This window comes from Cupressus sempervirens, chromosome 1, assembly GCF_028749045.1.
Source record: "Cupressus sempervirens isolate cs-2001-9-10 chromosome 1, ASM2874904v1, whole genome shotgun sequence".
In the NCBI taxonomy this organism is placed as follows: Eukaryota; Viridiplantae; Streptophyta; class Pinopsida; order Cupressales; family Cupressaceae; genus Cupressus; species Cupressus sempervirens.
This window is the reverse complement of record NC_143118.1, coordinates 464,307,041-464,326,523: the sequence shown is the minus strand read 5'-3', so window position 1 is coordinate 464,326,523 and position 19,483 is coordinate 464,307,041.

The following is a 19,483-nucleotide window of genomic DNA, read 5'->3' as shown; positions in this document are numbered from 1 at the left end:
AATTTTTTCATCCAACTAGCACTCAGTAAACATTACATTTACTTGTGCAATATATAACTCGATTAAAACTGACATGCTCAGGTAACACTTGTTCTTCTTCCTTTGCCAATCAGTTAGGCAATATTTTAGTCACTCAAGGAATACATTCTTCCTTCATTTACCTTGTGACTTAGTTAAGCTTGTGATCTTCAATACATTGCAACAGTATATGATTGTAAAACAATTTTAAAAATATTACATAATTTTTTTTCATCTCAGTTAAGTACCCATTGAATACCTTACATATCAACTATTTTTTCATCATACTTTCTTCAAATCATCTTCATCAATCTAATGATATAGTACTTTAATGAGTTATAATAATATATAACCAACTAAGACTTTGACATAAGTGACAGTATAATAACCGATATGACTCTCTTACATACATTTATAGCACTACCACTTAACAATCTCCCACTATTAATTGCATTATTAGTTGGGACTAACACCTTTTTATGCACATGACCACATAAAGATTATGGGAGTGGGTACTGCTACAGTAATAGTATCAGAGTATGATGCATTTGGTGGAGGAATTATATCTATGGTAATACAAGAACATCCTCTTGGAAGCTACAAGTTTGACTTGAGTCATGAGACTCCAAAAGAAATTGATGTTCATATGATTGCATGAAGTTTTTGGATTGGATCACCAATTTTTTTAGTTATAGACTTCCATGGGATCCTAGTATCTTTGGATATAGTAATATTTATATTATAGTGGCACAATAGAGGCTTTGAGGTGGTCTACTCATATTCAATAAATCTAATTTTACACATATTATCCTGAAGAACATGGAGCTTTCAGTGGGTATAGTTATGAACATCAAGGATTGGGTTGGGATCCAGAGATTGCATATTACTTAAGAAAAAGTAGTCTTTGGGTGGTGAGGATTTGTAATGCCCCCAATTTTAATAAAGCATTTTAATTAATTAATTTTCATGTAATTTTAAAAACTATTTTAAATGATCCTTTAATTAATTTATAAGGGACTCCATTTTTTCAGAGGTATTGGTTATGTCGACACTATTTTTAATCCTTTGGGGAAGCTCCTCTAAATCTCTTTATAAGGCTAATTTTTAGGTTATAGGTATGTGAATTTGATATTTTTCTTTGTATTTGTGAATTATTGTTTGGAGTTCAATTATCTATCATTTTGGAGGTGAAAGATCCTCCCTATTTGGTTTTTACAGTTCTAGTGGGAGAACTCCTCACCCTATTCTTGTATTGAACATCTAATTGATGTAATTTGAAGTTCTACCATTATTGGTTTATTTTCTCTTGCATGTGCATTTCCATCTTAGATCTATCTTCCTTTCATTGGTAATATAATCCTCAACTATCATCCCTTATCAAAGTACATATAGTGTAGTTTTCATTATGTGGAGTTGGTACAAAGTTGGTAAAAAGCTGGTATAGTCTTAGTACAAAAGTAATAGACTACCAATATGGTATAATTGCTGACTAGCATGGTGCTAGTGTTGATTGGTATGGTGGATAGTATAGTGGTAGTGTTTACTAGTATAGTGGTGGTGTAGACTAGTACATTGGCAGTGCTGACTAGTACAGTTGTAGTGTTGACTAGTATAGTAGCAATGTTGACTAGTTGGTAGTAGCGTTGACTAGTATCATGCTAGTATGGTGGTGGTGCTAACTAGTATGGTGGACATATGGATTAGTATGTTGGTAGTGTTGATTGGTACAATGGAAGTTTATTATTGAGTAGGTTGGTAGGCTCCTACTATTGATCCTTTAATTAATTTATAAGGGACTCCATTTTTTCATAGGTATTGGTTATGCCGACACTATTTTTAATCCTTTGGGGAAGCTCCTTTGAATCTCTTTATAAGGCTAATTTTTAGGTTATAGGTATGTGAATTTGATAATTTTCTTTGTATTTGTGAATTCTTGCATGGTGGTAGTGTTGATTGGTATGGTGGATAGTATAGTGGTAGTGTTTACTAGTATAGTGGTGGTGTAGACTAGTACATTGGCAGTGCTGACTAGTACAGTTGTAGTGTTGACTAGTATGGTGGCAATGTTAACTAGTTGGTAGTAGTGTTGACTAGTATCATGTTAGTATGGTGGCAGTGCTAACTAGTATGGTGGACATATGCATTAGTATGTTGGTAGTGTCGATTGGTACAATGGAAGTGAATTATTGAGTAGGTTGGTAGGCTCCTACTATTGATCCTTTAATTAATTTATAAGGGACTCCATTTTTTCATAGGTATTGGTTATCTCAACACTATTTTTAATCCTTTGGGGAAGCTTCTTTGAATCTCTTTATAAGGCTAATTTTTAGGTTATAGGTATGTGAATTTGATATTTTTCTTTGTATTTGTGAATTCTTGTATGGTGGTAGTGTTGATTGGTATGGTGGATAGTATAATTGTAGTGTTTACTAGTATAGTGGTGGTGTAGACTAGTACATTGGTAGTGCTAACTAGTATAGTTGTAGTGTTGACTAGTATGGTGGCAATGTTGACTAGTTGGTCGTAGTGTTGACTAGTATCATGTTAGTATGGTGGTGGTGCTAACTAGTATGGTGGACATATGGATTAGTATGTTGGTAGTGTCGATTGGTACAATGGAAGTGTATTATTGAGTAGGTTGGTAGGCTCCTACTATTGATCCTTTAATTAATTTATAAGGGACTCCATTTTTTCATAGGTATTGGTTATGTTGACACTATTTTTAATCCTTTTGGGAAGCTCCTTTGAATCTATTTATAAGGCTAATTTTAGGTTATAGGTATGTGAATTTGATATTTTTCTTTGTATTTGTGAATTCTTGCATGGTGGTAGTGTTGATTGGTATGGTGGATAGTATAGTGGTAGTGTTTACTAGTATAGTGGTGGTGTAGAATAGTACATTGGCAGTGCTGACTAGTACAGTTTTAGTGTTGACTAGTATGGTGGCAATGTTGACTAGTTGGTAGTAGTGTTGACTAGTATCATGTTATTATGGTGGTGGTGCTAACTAGTATGGTGGACATATGGATTAGTATGTTGGTAGTGTTGATTGGTACAATGGAAGCGTATTATTGAGTAGGTTGGTAGGCTCCTACTATTGATCCTTTAATTAATTTATAAGGGACTCCATTTTTTCATAGGTATTGGTTATGTCGACACTATTTTTAATCCTTTGGGGAAGCTCCTTTGAATCTCTTTATAAGGCTAATTTTTAGGTTATAGGTATGTGAATTTGATATTTTTCTTTGTATTTGTGAATTCTTGCATGGTGGTAGTGTTAATTGGTATGGTGGATAGTATAGTGGTAGTGTTTACTAGTATAGTGGTGGTGTAGACTAGTAGATTGGCAGTGTTGACTAGTACAGTTGTAATGTTGACTAGTATGGAGGCAATGTTGACTAGTTGGTAGTAGTGTTGACTAGTATCATGTTAGTATGGTGGTGGTGCTAACTAGTATGGTTGACATATGGATTAGTATGTTGGTAGTGTCGATTGGTACAATGGAAGTGTATTATTGAGTATGTTGGTAGGCTCCTACTATTGATCCTTTAATTAATTTATAAGGGACTCCATTTTTTCATAGGTATTGGTTATGTCGACACTATTTTTAATCCTTTGGGGAAGCTCCTTTGAATCTCCTTATAAGGCTAATTTTTAGGTTATAGGTATGTGACCTTGATATTTTTTCTTTGTATTTGTAAATTCTGGCATGGTGGTAGTGTTGATTGGTATGGTAGATAGTATAGTGGTAGTGTTTACTAGTATAGTGGTAGTGTAGACTAGTACATTGGCAATGCTGATTAGTACAGTTGTAGTGTTGACTAGTATGGTTGCAATGTTGACTAGTTGGTAGTAGTGTTGACTAGTATCATGTTAGTATGGTGGTGGTGCTAACTAGTATGGTGGACATATGGATTAGTATGTTGGTAGTGTCGATTGGTACAATGGAAGTGTATTATTGAGTAGGTTGGTAGGATCCTGCTATTGATCCTTTAATTAATTTATAAGGGACTCCATTTTTTCATAGGTATTGATTATGTCGACACTATTTTTAATCCTTTGGGGAAGCTCCTTTGAATCTCTTTATAAGGAAAATTTTTAGGTTATAGGTATGTGAATTTGATATTTTTCTTTGTATTTGTGAATTCTTGTTTGGAGTTCAATTATCCATCATTTTGGAGGTGAAAGATCCTCCCTATTTGGTTTTTATAGTTTTGGTGGGAGAACTCCTCATCCTATTCTTGTATTGAACATCTAATTGATGTAATTTGAGGTTCTATCATTATTGGTTTATTTTCTATTGCATGTTCATTTCCATCTTAGATCTATCTTCCTTTAATTGGTAATATAATCCTCAACTATCATCCCTTATCAAAGTACATATAGTGTAGTTTTCATTATGTGGAGTTGGTACAAATTTGGTAAAAAGCTAGTATAGTCCTAGTACAAAAGTAATACACAATCAATATGGTATAACTGCTAACTAGCATGGTGGTAGTGTCCATTGGTATGGTGGATAGTATAGTGGTAGTATTTACTAGTATAGTGGTGGTGTAGACTAGTCCATTGGCAGTGTTGACTAGTACAGTTGTAGTGTAGACTAGTATGGTGGCAATGTTGACTATTTGGTAGTAGTGTTGTCTAGTATCGTGTTAGTATGGTGGTGGTGCTAACTAGTATGGTGGACATATGGATTAGTATGTTGGTAGTATTGATTGGTACAATGGAAGTGTATTATTGAGTAGGTTGGTAGGCTCCTACTATTGAGCTGTATCATTTTTTATATTACAAATTAGTGAAATCTCTTCTTATGTATTACTCAAATGTTAATTTATTTAAAAGAGGTTCAAAAAATTGGTAACCATCGCTATCCTAGATGGTGATGGAGAATTGAATTTGTAGAAAAGAGAAGATGAAGCAACATAAGTAAATAAATATGTAGAATATTAAGTTGTAATTGATTCCTAATAGATCATCAATGGGGAGATCTCTTTGTGATAATGTCTATGAAAACAACAATTTAGGATGACCATTGGACAAAGCAAATTAGTTTGAAGTAACTATATTGTGTCAAAGAATTTAACTGTACTTGACATCATGATGGGTTTTTTTTAAGAAGTTGCAATCAAGTAGAAAGTAAATCTAGTAATTGTATAGCTAAAGAAATTTATTTATAAGAATCCAAAATTAAGGAGGAAGCAAAGCTACTAATTCCATAGTTGAGAACAAAATCACATCATCTTAAATGTGAGACTAGTAATTGACAATACCTAAGGAAGAAGAGAAAATAAGAGCATGTCTATTCTATTAGGACTAGAAGAAAAATATGTAATAGTTACATGAAAATTTAAATAATAAAGTAGAGAAATAAAACACAAAAAAATAGAATAAGATGACATTAAAAACTTAACATGGATCACTCAATCTCAGGAGATGTCCACCAAATAGAGAATACAATCTTATTCTTCAATAAATCAAATTAATTACAATCTACAATCCCTTGCAACTCAATACTAGTGCAATATGCTACCAAATTATTTTATAGAGATACCTAACCTTAAGCCATTTTAACAAGACATATGTTAGTTAAAATAGTTTAGGATTGTCATTGGACAAAGAAAATTGGCTGGAAGTAATTGTATTATGTCAAAGAATTTAACTACACTAAGCATCATGATGAAAAAATTTTTAGAAGTTGTAATAAATGAGAAACTAAAGCTAATAATTGTATAGCTAAGAAAATTTATTTAGAAGCTACAATTAAGGAGGAAGAAAATCTTCTTATTGCATAGCTAGAACTAAATCAGGCCATCTTAAATGTGAGATGAATAGTTGACAATACCTAAGGAAGAAGAGGAAACAAGATCATGTTTATTATGTTATGATTGGAAGACAATATGTTAGCTAATAGGAAAATAAATCTTAGTGTCCTTTTAATGTCCCTATTTGATTATACAAATAATATTTTAGAATAATTATATCAAATTTTGGACTTGTGCTCTATAATGGTGAATCTCTAAAAATTTAAATTCCAAGTCTACTGTAGGAATAGTTCCTTATTCAATATAAATTCAGAAGTCTATCATTTTGCAAAAGATAAATTGGAAGCTTCATTTATGTGAGTTGCATCTGTAACTGATAAAATTTAAACTAATTCTTTTGAAAAGTTAGATGGAATTTTTTTTTATTGAACAATCTATAGTATTCAATGTATTATCTTAATGCAATTTAGTATATAGGCTCATTACAAATCTGCATTTTCCAGTACTTCTTCTTAATAGTAATATTGTAGAGTATAATAACAAGAAACATGTTGTGTAAAGAATTATGGCACCTAGGAATGATAAGGCGGCAATTATAAGAATAGAGATAGATATTCACTTGATGCCTATGGCCTTCTCCAAGCTTCCACATAAATTATCTTAACATGTGTAAGAATTTGCCTTAGGGAAAAATCACCCAAGACCAAGAAGCTCAAGAACTAGCACAAAATAGACCAATAGAGTATGATCAAAATAATAATATGAAATTTAATTGATGTATTGATGTGCAAGTACACTAGGAATGCTTAAATATAAAGGCCTCTAGAATTCTTCTAGAATGTCTAGGAGTTAGCAATATGATAAGCCTCACAACTAAGCACATGTCTACCAAGAATGGATTATCCTCCATTAAGCATAGGAGTTAGTACAGTGATGAGAGGATAAGCCTAAAAAGGTGTGTCATGTAAAATTAGGTTGTACACACCATGTGTTAAATTAGAGTTGCTTACTCCTTTGTTGTCAACATGACAATTTATATGAGTATGCAAACTCCTAGGTGTCTAACCTAATAAATAATAAAATAATGCATTTATTCTAAGTAAACTAAAGTAAAGCATAAATAATAATTATTTACACAAATGCGCCCCCCCCCCCCCGCCCCCCCCCTTTAAGTGCAACTTAGGGGAATGCACTTCAGCTCACAAAAGCTATGATGAAATGCATAATGGGTCTTGACTACTAAGCCATGTTAGGTACACAAGTACAAATGCAATGAAACCTCTCTGAAAATAGAGAAAGAGGGAAAACCTCATTGGAAAAAGCCTCCTCCAAAAAGAGAGATATGTACAATATAGAAGAGAAGGATCATGTGACCCGCCCCAGTAAAAAATTCCCCACCCCCAAGAGATCTCACAAATAAAGATATCTGACCTCCATGAAGAGCTTGATGAAGATGTCAGCTACCTACTAATCTATAGGAAAATTCTTACATGGTATCAGAGCAACAATATGAAATTCAATTGATGTAGGCACACCCATGATAGAATCTCCTTGATGACTGAAGAAGTTGCACCATGAAAGTTGAATAATGTTCCTCCTTGTAGGAAGAAATGGTGCCATAGGTGTAGTATAGAATACTCCCCAACTAGTAGGAAGAATCCTCAAAAAATATGATGTCTAAGGAAACTAGAATACAATCTCCAAAGACTGAAGTGAAAGAGTCCTTCTCCATCTGCTATAAAGAAATGTCCACAATCATGTCAGAACAATCAAGTGGTTGAGGGTCCGAGTGTTCCCTCACAATTAGTGAAGAAGTCTCCTCAACAAAGAGAAGATAGATCTAATCGATGATGTCTCTCACATCTTCAATGTGAGACTCCACAAAAAACACTGCAATGTCTAGAAGGAAGTCATTCCATGAAGTTGAAGTAGGAAGACATGGTGTTTCTAGTTGCACTAAATTAGGAGCATCCATGGCTAGAACTAGATTAGTAGAAGCAATAGGAACATTAGGATCTGTGATCTTATATGGAGTTGAAGGTACCAAAACTGGAGTTACTGGAGGTAGAATGTCCTCTAGAAATGGAGAAATTGTAGGATCTCCATATGCTTTCCAAAGAGCTATCCAAATGTCATAAGGATCATTAAACTTCTCAACAATTTTAAAGCACTCAAAATTGAAACTGAAATAAATGAGGTCCTTAATTATTTTGACAGGAATACGATCATCAGAGGGCAGCTCTTTGGAACATAGATAAGGAAATGCTTCCTTATGTTGTCTTCTGAGATGATCAATTATCAAGGCACTCTATTTCTAATAGTTCCTTTGTGTCAACCTCAGTCTTACACCAAACTGACATGTGAAACAAAACTCCATGAGATCAATAAATTTATGCACCCCCCAAAAATGCAAAAATAATCAATCAACACGCGCCCCCCCCCAACAATGCATGATTTGGCACTTTATATTTAGTGCAATTACAATAGCCACTTACCAATTTAGGCCTTCATGGACTTTTGATTTTGCTATTTACAACCTCTTGAAGTTCAATTCTAGAATTTTACAATGTAGCTTAGAAATACAACAATTTTGAAGCAATACAATGCAAAGAAAGGACCTAATTTTTAAAGTGATATTTTTGTCCACACAAGCCTATGATCTAATTGTAGATCTGGAAAGTAGACAAAAAATATGGAACTTGATTTGGAGTCCAGATGAGCTCGTACAGAGTAATTGAAGTTGCAAAATGCAGGATTAGATAGGTACAGTCACAAAAAATTGCAATTTCTAACAAATCTATGCACCAAGACTAAAAAATAATAGCACCACTAAAAAACTTAGGAAATTCTAGCCAAAATTTAAAAAAATTGCACCTAATTTGGAGCCCAAATGACTGAGATATGGTCTCCCAAAGTTGGACTATCAAATTAAAACTAAATCTAGATAGAGGTCTAATCAAAAAACTATGAGGTTAAATTTGACATCCAAACAACCATTGTGGTAGTACAATCTAGCTTGTGGATGATGATCAAATGACTATCAAATTTAATCACATGCTTGGATGATGTCAACCAAAAATGCCCTCCTTAGATGATGTGGCAGATGATGTCACTAATGACATCATCTATAGATTGCACAAATGGGGATGCTGTGGCTTTCCTCTATGGCAGTCTAACTCGATAGCCTAATGGTGGGGTGCTAAGTCACCACAAATTGCATAGGGGGCTACTTTTGTGGTAGAGTGTAGGTACATGTGTGGTGCTAAGTCACCACTGGTGGATGGGGTTCTGCGACTAGCAGAAGAAAGGTGGCTAGTGCTAGAAGTTTAATGTCATTGGCAAAGGGAGATTAAATAGTCAGTGAGTATGGGATTTAATCCCACATCCACTATGTGGGGGATATGAAAGTGTGTACAAACACAAACTACTGATCTTTGAGAATAGATGTGTGAGTCACCGGATGTTGTCAAAGCCAATTGTTGTATTTGCAATGTGGTCATTCAGAATTGTTAGATCCACCGATTATGGAATATTCATTAGAGAATGTGAATGCCGCTAGAATATGCTAAAATTCATGATGGAATATTCCTCTGCAGGGGCCAAGATTTGACCATCTAGTTCCTACAAAAAAAACTTCTTTGAAGACCTATAGGGCTAAATTGTTTTTTGAAAATATAATCCAAAAATCTAAAAAATACAATAAATGTAGAGAAAGTAAAATGACAGATTCAAAAATTAAATTCAGAGATCTGAAATGACCATACCGAATTTTCAAATCAGGCCTTTAGGTGTTAGTTTGCAAAAAAAAATTGCCTCAATTTTGACTATTGCCCAATATAGGCAAATTTATAGTCAGAATTCATCAAATTGACATTCTGGATGCAATGGTGAGGTCCACTTTGGCTCTAGATGCTCCCAATAGTTGCAGATACTTTGGATTTGAATTGAGGTGTCCTTAGAGAGGTGAAGCAAGAATGGTCTCCAATGGCTATGAAATGACACTCCTATGGCTTTGATACCATGTAAGAATTTTCCTTAGGGCAAAATCACCAAAGACCAAGAAGCTCAAGAGCTAGCACAAAATAGACTAATAGAGTATGATCAGAATAACAATATGAAATTCAATTGATCTAGTGATGTATAAGTACACTAGGAGTGCCTCAATAAAAAGGCCTCTAGAATGCTTCTAGAATGTCTAGGAGTTAGTAATATTATAAGCCTCACAACTAATCACATGTCCACCAAGGGTGGATTATCCTCCATTAACCACAAGAGTTAGTGTGAAGATGAGAGGATAAGCCTACAAAGGTGTGTCATGTAAAATTATGTTGTAGACACCATGTGCTTAATTAAGAGTGTGAAAAATTATGTTGTCTACATGACAACTCAATTAATTATGCAAACTCCAATGTTGTCAACATGACAACTCATATGAGTATGCAAACTCCTAGGTCTCTGACCTAATAAATAATAAAATAATGGATTTATCCTAGGTAAACTTAAGTAAAGCATAGATAATAATTATTTATAACAACTTGCACCCGCTACTACAAAAAAAGATTTGTTCTTTTTCAACTTGGTAACATTTGTTATCTAATTTGCAGATTTTGATTGCACTTTAGAAGTCCTACAAGACATATATTTAACACTAATCTCTTATCAACTCCCATATATAGTTGGATTCCGATAGTTTTTCCTTTTGCAAGGACAAAACACATTCCTTATAACCAACATGACAAGTAAAATATCAATGAAATCAACATTGGAGATGAGGCATGACCCATTCACAATTTGATTGGTCATTCTCAATATCAAATTACAAATTTTTTGTTCTCAGTCATTATTCCATGATAAGATTTCCTTCACAACAAAATACTTGAAAATATTATTTCTTCCTTATTTTAGATTTCCCAAACTATCAATGAAACTATATGGTGAATATTGTGTGAATCCACTCAACCAAGTTGGGTTTGCATCTTTATGAATTTGCAATAAAAAAGATGGCAAAATTTATTTAAAAAAGTTTTGAATCATTCATGAAAAATATACCCAACTCAATACCTTCCTTATAAATATGAACCCCATCCACAAGCACTCAATTATTACCAAAGGAAGAATCACATAATCATGACTAGTTAGGCTCAAGTTGAACATTTTCAAATGTAACAATTGGAGGTGCACATTAAGTATCTCCCAAAAAGAACATCACTTGGAAATAAGGTAAAGCTCAACATTAAAATATTAATTATTTATCTTTTCACCAAGATAAAAAAAAAAAAATACTTAATATTTATTTAACATTCAATAAACGGCCCACTCCTATCTCCCACTAAATTTATTATCTTTGTCTCACGGTAACTCTGGAAAAACATTTCTTAAAGGAATAGTTTCACTAATTTTTAGTTGTTTTTGCCAATGTGAAAAGATTGTTTGTTCAATGTGTTTGTAGATCTTACATTTACTTTATTTTGTACTTAATAATATAAGTATAATATAACCAACAATGAAATAGATTATTGACAACTAATGGTTTCTTATATCAATGCAAATAATCTTCACATGCAGCATCAGGAATTACAATCTACTTGTATTAGCAGATGAATGACCTGTTGTATATGAGTTCTAGGCTTTTTTGATATGCAAAAAAACCTCCAATAGGACCACAAGTTGCTCCAATAGTCTATGAAAATAAACCTAGTTTAACTTGTAGGTTCTATCAGCTAGAAATGCATAGTGAAGATTGATTGGATGCTAATGACCATTTTTTAACATCAAATATTAAGAGAAAAAATTAAGTTAATTTTAATTATTAATAATTTTAGTATAGAAATCAAACCTTAATGTGTGATGTATAAGATATTTGAATTAGAATATGTCCAAACACTTAAATATGAGTTTCACCTTGACTTGTTTCTCCATGCTCAGTGTGAATACCACAAACCTCCCTACATCATTGGTAATGAAACCTTATTTGAAATGAAAAAAAGAAAAGAAAAAGGTTGTTAAACTATAGTCATGTGGATTCAAATAATTCTACACAATCTACAACTTATCCTGATACCCATTCCAATGAGTGACTCATATAAATATTCATGACACCTCCAAATATTTTTAATTATGATGTTAACTGTAGTGCACATATATAACTTCATCCCACCAAATATACAGTTTGATCAATAACATGATTCCTAGTTTACAATTTTCAAAGATGAAGTCTCAAGACCAAGCTTTTGTGGCCTAAAAATTAACAACACGAAGGGATTTTGTCCCTTAAGATCGAAAAAGATGCATTCCTCAAAGGTTTTTTACAATAGATCTCATTCTTCTTCATCACATCCCCATTTATAATGTTGATCTTTTTGGAAAGTGATCATTAGTAAAGGCATAAATGTTTTCATTGGTAGTAACATCGTTGGTATGATCGTTGGATTCAACAATAAGTTTTGGTGATGTGCATTTATGAACAATGTCTAAGTATTATGTAGAAAAATAGAGTAAAGCCAGATATATTTGATCATTAAACATGATATATTAATTAGATGTGACCAAAATATTGGAAAATGATAATGTAAGTTTTTTCTATGCTTTAGATATGTTTGTGTATGGTTAGATTGTGCTTGAAATATTTTCTGGATTAAAAAGCATAGAATTGGTAGAGATCACAATCGTTCAGGAATAATTTTTAAAGATCAAACAAGTTGGCCTAAGGAATTGGATTGTATTGCCAATTTAATTACTTGAAACTATAGGGAAAACATCCTAGTTATTAACCCTTAGATAGAATTTCCTAATAATGGATTTTAGAGATTGTGCAACATATTTTGTAAAGACATTTTTCCAAACTGATAGGGAAAATAATTGAGACAGCTATAAAGGGAAGTTAGATTTTGTATGCAAGAAAGGTATTTGATGTACTAATGTTATGTAATGATGTTATGATTTTATTTTTATGGTTATATTCAAATATTTATGTTAGATTAGAGCATATGTGAGCTACATTGTAGACTAATTAGGCATTATGATGTTAGTATAGGTATTTTTGATACTATAACTTCTACTCTTGTAATTGGACAGTGAGTCCTCAGTAAGTAATGAGTTTTTTATTATAATACAACTCCTAACAAGGTAGATACCTCTAACAAGGACTCATGTACTAAATGTATGTAATGACTCCAAATAGGGTAGAAAACTTCTAACAACCTATTTTTTAGATTAGTACATAGTTGTGGGTACTATCCCCACTGAGGTTTTCCATTGGCTAGGGTTTCCTCAAAAATAAATCATGGTGATATGATTTCGTTACTACTTTATGGTTTACATTCATGTATTTCTATTTGTGAATTTGTTTGGTTAAGTTTTAAATTTATTGATTGATGGAAAAGTATTGCATTACTTCTTCACTCCACTGCCCTCCCCCACAATAGTATTTCTTGATCATAACAAATGTCTACATAAACATAACTCCTTACCCAATCTCTTTGTAAAGCTCCCTCTATCTTGTCATCTTTTTATTTTTCATTGTAATGTCAAAGATCAAAGTAATATTATTTTTTTTCTCTCCAATTGTCTCCCATTGTTGTGAGTAATTGCATAAGAACAACATAATAAAATGTGTTGAGACTCAAAATTGATGCCCTAATTTTGAGTACCATTCTAAAAACTGAGTAAAACTAAGCCCCTATAAGAGCTTTTCATGCAGTTGTACCTAGGCATCATTTTGAGGCCTATGAAGTGTTTCATGTTACTAACTCCTCTCATTTAGTTTATGCATGTGTCTCATAATGATAAGTTTTCATTCTTAGTCATTCTATGAAGTTTCATTTTTAGCATTGTTCAAATCTGCATTTTTGCCTAAGTGTCAAACAACGATAGGAAGCCTAGTTTGCAAAAAGAACCTATGTTTCAAATTTCAAGTTGTTTTGATATGTTTTGACTTGGTTGTTTACTGTTGTCATGTTGATATTGCTCAGGATTCTAGGAAGTCCTATTGACTAGTTATATTGCATTCTAGGGGTTAGATATTTGCTATGTTCCATATTTGAGCCTATGAAAAATCCATTTGACTAGTTTTCAAATGTGATTCCGAGTGCAATTTATAAAGTTTTACTAGTATCAAAAAGTGAAGATTGATTGGTAGCCCTATTTGAGATGTCATAACTCTAAATCCATGATAGATGAGACCAAATGGATTATACCATTACATTCTACTCTGAGAATACTTTAAGTGTACCTATGTTCAAGTCTTGACGAATCTATCTACACCCTTTCTTAGGTCCATTCCATTTGTGAAAATCATTGTTCTGCTAGTGTTCCCAGTTCTACAATTCTGAGAATCCAAATTTGCACGCTTGCCAAATTTGCCTAGCTATTCATCATGAGCCCAAATCATAGATTAATACTCTCCTCATGACACTAAGCTAATGCCTCATTTTTCATGCCTCCAAGTGATCATTTGACCTACCTTCAAAGCCAAAATTGAACGTAGTTTATTATTTTTTGGCATGTTTGTTTGTAAGCAATTTCAAGTGAGCAACTTTAATAGTCAATATCTTTTGACCCATATGTTTTCATGAGGTAAAATCTAATAGAGTAAATGAATGTGAACCAAGGAATAGATAAATCATATCTTAGGGCTCAGTTGTTTGATTCAATTAGTTTTTAAAGCTAGTTTCAGAGGCTTCTTGACAAATAATTACAGTTTGTAAAAATGAGGTAAAACGAGTTTTAAAGGATGATTCAGTGGTCAAATTTGAATTTAATTAGAGCTAGGTGATTAATTGATCAATTTAATATAATACTACAAATAGCAATGGTGTCTTAAAGGTCCTAATCATTGTGATCATTAAAGATTTTAGTATTCCTATACTTCCAATTGAAGTCAAATGGTCGTGAAGGATTATACACATAGCAAAAAAGGGAGAGAATCAAGTATACCAGAGATTCAAAGCCCTACACTTGTTGAGGTCCACTTTGTTGGTAGCCATCTAGTGAAGTTGTCTTTCTAAAACTATTTTCTTGAGGTAAATGTGTTACATATGTTGCATTAGAGGGTGGATCCAAAAGGAAGTAACTATACTTGGTGATCTACGCATATAGGAGGCCTAAACACAAGATTCATTGTTTGGAAGGAATTACCTTTTAATTTGTGTAGTTTCCTTGGTAAGCTCCATACCATTATTGTGATAGAACTCCCAATGAAGAATATGGATGAATCCATTTGAGTGGAGAGAGGGCTCAATTATTTTAGTCTAGAACAATGATATTCTGGTGATTTCTTATGTGTCTCATACACACAAGATACATTAAAGACTCTAAATGTAAAAACTATGTGAATTACTCCCAAGATCCACCATTGTGTATTTAGGGCTCACTCTAAAAATGCTATTCTTGGGCATGTAGGATCATGGTGTACCAAACTATGGTCTTAAGTGGCAGTGAAAAATTAGCAAATCAGGGTTATGTCAACTTGACACATAATTTTGAAGTGGTTATGGACTTTATATCAAAAAGTTGTAAGAAAATATTCTGTAGGAAATTGAATGTAGTTTCTAAACTACTAGGCCTTATCAAGAGAAAAAAATAATTGATTGGTCAAAAGTTTGAATTTTAATGTAGTACTACGAAAATTTCAGGGAAAAAAAAAAGTAGGTGTATGTTTGACCACCTTAATCAAAATCAAATGATAATATTTTTTTAATATAATTATATATATGAAAAGTAGACTCATGCCTGGATGTGACGTATATTTTTTGGTATTTTTATTCCAAATAAATAATTAAATATGAATTTTCTACCAAAAAAATTTTGGAAAAAAAAAGTTCCATGTCTGACCACCTTAACTAATAGAAAATTTTAAAAATTTTAATTTTAATTTATTTTTTCTTATATTAGGCAAAGCATAGAATGTGACGCAGCTTTTAGATTTAAAAAATGTTATACCGTTTGAAAGTTATAGCTATTTTTCAATTAGTATGTCAATCAACACTTTATAATAATCTTCATTGATAATTAACTAATAAATACTGATCGAACTCAAAATTTGACAAAAATTATATTGATGGAATCTCGAGAGTGATATTAAAAAAACCCTTTTCGTTTCATTCAATTGCAATCAAAATAACATTGTCAGACGGCTACCCCAAGTTTGAGTATCACTAAAACCCTCTTCAAACACGTCTTTTGGGTCGATCAGGTAGGCTTGGTAAATACCAAGCCATATCCAATAAGTTTTGCTAGAATTTGGGTGGAAAATTTTAAATCCCAACCCATTTTGGAGGGAAAATTGTGTTTAAAAGTTATAGCTTATGATTTATAAATTATTTCACTTATATTACTATGTAAAGATGTATATTAATATATTATATATATAATAACATAATGTAAAGATATAAGATATAATCTATTAATATATAATAATATATTATGTTAATCTTAGTACAATCTATAAATATAATTTATATTATTATTATTTTTAGTAAATATAATAACGTAATATATATTATATATATACATATATAATATGTATTATATATTATTATATTAATATGTATGTTATATATATATATATATATATATATATATATATATATATATATATATATATATATATATATATATATATATATATATATAATAACGTAATATTTTCATTAAATATAATACATACACACACACACACACACACACACACACATATAATGACATATGTCCCTAGGGGTTCCAGGACCCCTAGAGGTATATTAAAATCATTCATATTGGTTAAAGGGGTCATTAACATTATATATCAATGTATTTCAACCCTCAAAATTTTTATTCTTCTTAATGGTACCCTGGAAAGTTTCTTTAACATATCTAGGGATATTAGAAAAGGAGACCCCCTATCACCTTTCCTATTTATTATCATGGTGGAAGCATTTGGAAGAGCTATCAAAAAAACACAACAAGAAATGAAGATCATAGGGGTTAAAGTCACTGAGGGAGTTGAAAATACTACACACCAGCAATTTGCGGATGACACAATTCTAGCTGGGGTAAGTTCCATGAAAGAGGTAGATCATATACAGTAAATATTAAATACTTATTCAAAAGCATCTAGACAGATGATTAATGCCGAAAAATCTGAAATTTTCTTCCTGAACCGATTTTGAAGTTGAAAACCAAATTTGTCAAAAATTATGATTCAATAAAGGCAAATTCCCATTCAGATATTTGGGGATATACCTCGATAAGAACAAACAAACCAATTCGGGATGGGAGCACATCCTTAGGAAAATTGACTATCACACTAACTCTTGGAAGGATAAATGGTTAACCAAGGCAGGCAAAGCAACTAAAATTAAAGCAGTTTTGGCAGCTATCCCCTCATACCAAATGTCATGTTCTTATCTACCTAAACATATCAACACTAAAATGGAAAGAAAATTGAGAAATTTCTTTTGGAAAGGATTGGATGACAAGAAAAAAGTGGCATTAATTAGTTGGAATAAGATTTGTAAACCCAAAGACTATGGAGGATTAGGCATCAAGAACCTCGAATGGCAGAATAAAGCAGTAGGAGCAAAGCAAGTCTGGAGACTCTATCAAGAAAGAAATAGGAAATGAGAAAAAATCATATATAATAAATATCTAAACCCTTTAGATAAAACCTCACTATTTAGAATCACTTCCCCCCCGAAAGGATCTGCTGGCTAGAACTTTCTACTGACAAATCATAGTTTGATCTCTAAATACCTAACATGGGACTTAGGAAATGGAGAGGAAGCATTGTTTTGGGAAGATTCCTGGAATGGTAACCCATCTTTGACAAGTTCAAACATCTCTCTTGATACTATAAATCTACTAAAATCCACATGGGGCACCAAAGTTAAAGATTATTTAAAGGACTATGAATCAAAGAAAGGAAAGGAATGGAGATGGAAATCTTTATCTGAGTATAACATTGATGCAGAGGAAAGAAAAAAACTAGAAGCGTTACTAAAATCATGAACTATTGCATATAAAGAAAGGGAGGATAAACTTATTTGGGCAACAGCAAAGGATGGAACCTACAAAGTCAGAGAAGGATACAGAATAATAAAAAAACTCAACAATGGGATGTCAAAACTCTTCCACTAAATTTATGTTGGGATCCAACAAATCTTCCGAAAGCAGGAATGTTTCTTTGGACAGCTATGCAAAAGAAAATATTGACAGAAGATAGGATCCAAAAAATGGGATTTGAAGGACCATCTAGATGCTCCTTATGTAGAGAGGAAGAAGAAAATGTAGAACATCTATTATACTTATGTAAATTCTCTCAAGAATGTTGGAGATGGTTACAAAGAAAACTCAACTGGGCATCCCCATTAGTAGGTCAATGGGAAGAACACTTAATGGGATGGCCGAAAGAAAACCCCAAGAAAGTATATGGCAAACTTTGGAATATATCTTTGGAAATATTCATGTGGGAAATATGGAAAGAACATAGGGTCAGTGCAAGAAGTTGGGTCTCACTTTTGGCCAAAAAGTGGAAGTGTTTTTCCTGTTTTTGAAATATTTTGTCAATTGATGCCAAAATTTGAGCCATTTAGAGATTAAATATAAAAAAACTTCAAAAATAAAAATTGTAGTGCCTAGAATCTTCTTTTTGAATATGTAATTTATTTGTATACCCATATGATAGATTATTTTTTTGGTATAGATCTTTAAAAACCACCTTTTCAAAATGCCTATTTCAGGACCATACCACGCTCGTGTACGGACACCATAATTTGACACAAATGAATGAATTTTTGTGAATCCTTTTAAATGGAGTTACTTGACACACCAAAGATTGATGAGAATAATTTTCTTGAATTTTTTAATGAATATTTTTTTTTATTAATTTTTAATTGGCTATAAAAGAAAATTTTAAAACCTCTCATGTACAAACACCATAATTTGATCAAAATTTCACTTTTTTCCTTTTTTTTTTAACTTCAAAAGAATTGAATGTAGATTGATGACATATAAATTAATTTAAGAAAAAATATAAAATAAAAACGTTATTAAAGTTTTAGTGAACGTTGCTATTTTACATTTAGGTACCATCTTTGATTAATTTTTTTTTTTAAAATAGTAAATAAAAACATAACTCTATAAAATTTATATTTTTGAAATTAGGACAGTGAGAACTCTAATGGGTTTTTGTTTTGTAAAAAAATTTGATCAGGAAGACCCTCTAAAAATTATGGCAAGGCATGAATTTGTCAGTTCAATGCCTTATCCAAATCTTAAGAGGCCAAGGCATAGGCCTGGTCTCACCAAGCCTATCCCAAACCAAAATCCAAGGCAGGAAAAAAAAATCCTGCCTCATGTTATGAAATAAGAAAAGAATATCTTAATAGCACGTGCTACATCCGAGACCATCTCTATATAATTTGGGACTTGTAGTTGCCACATTTGGGCCATTCAGTCACGTAGAAAAGGAGTTATATCCACATGCACCAGTGGCAGATATGTGATAAAAAAATTATCAGAAAATATAAATTATATAATAATTCCTTACTCATGATCAGCTTCAAATTTGTTTCAGTGGATATAAATAACTCATTATCAGGCATGGTCAGACCTATTGTTTGAGACGTCAGTTTTGAAGGGATATAAATAACACATTAAGAGGTGTGAGCCATCTAGCACTTTTCTAACAACACCCTACATTCTTCTCTTATTTGCAAAACCTGTGA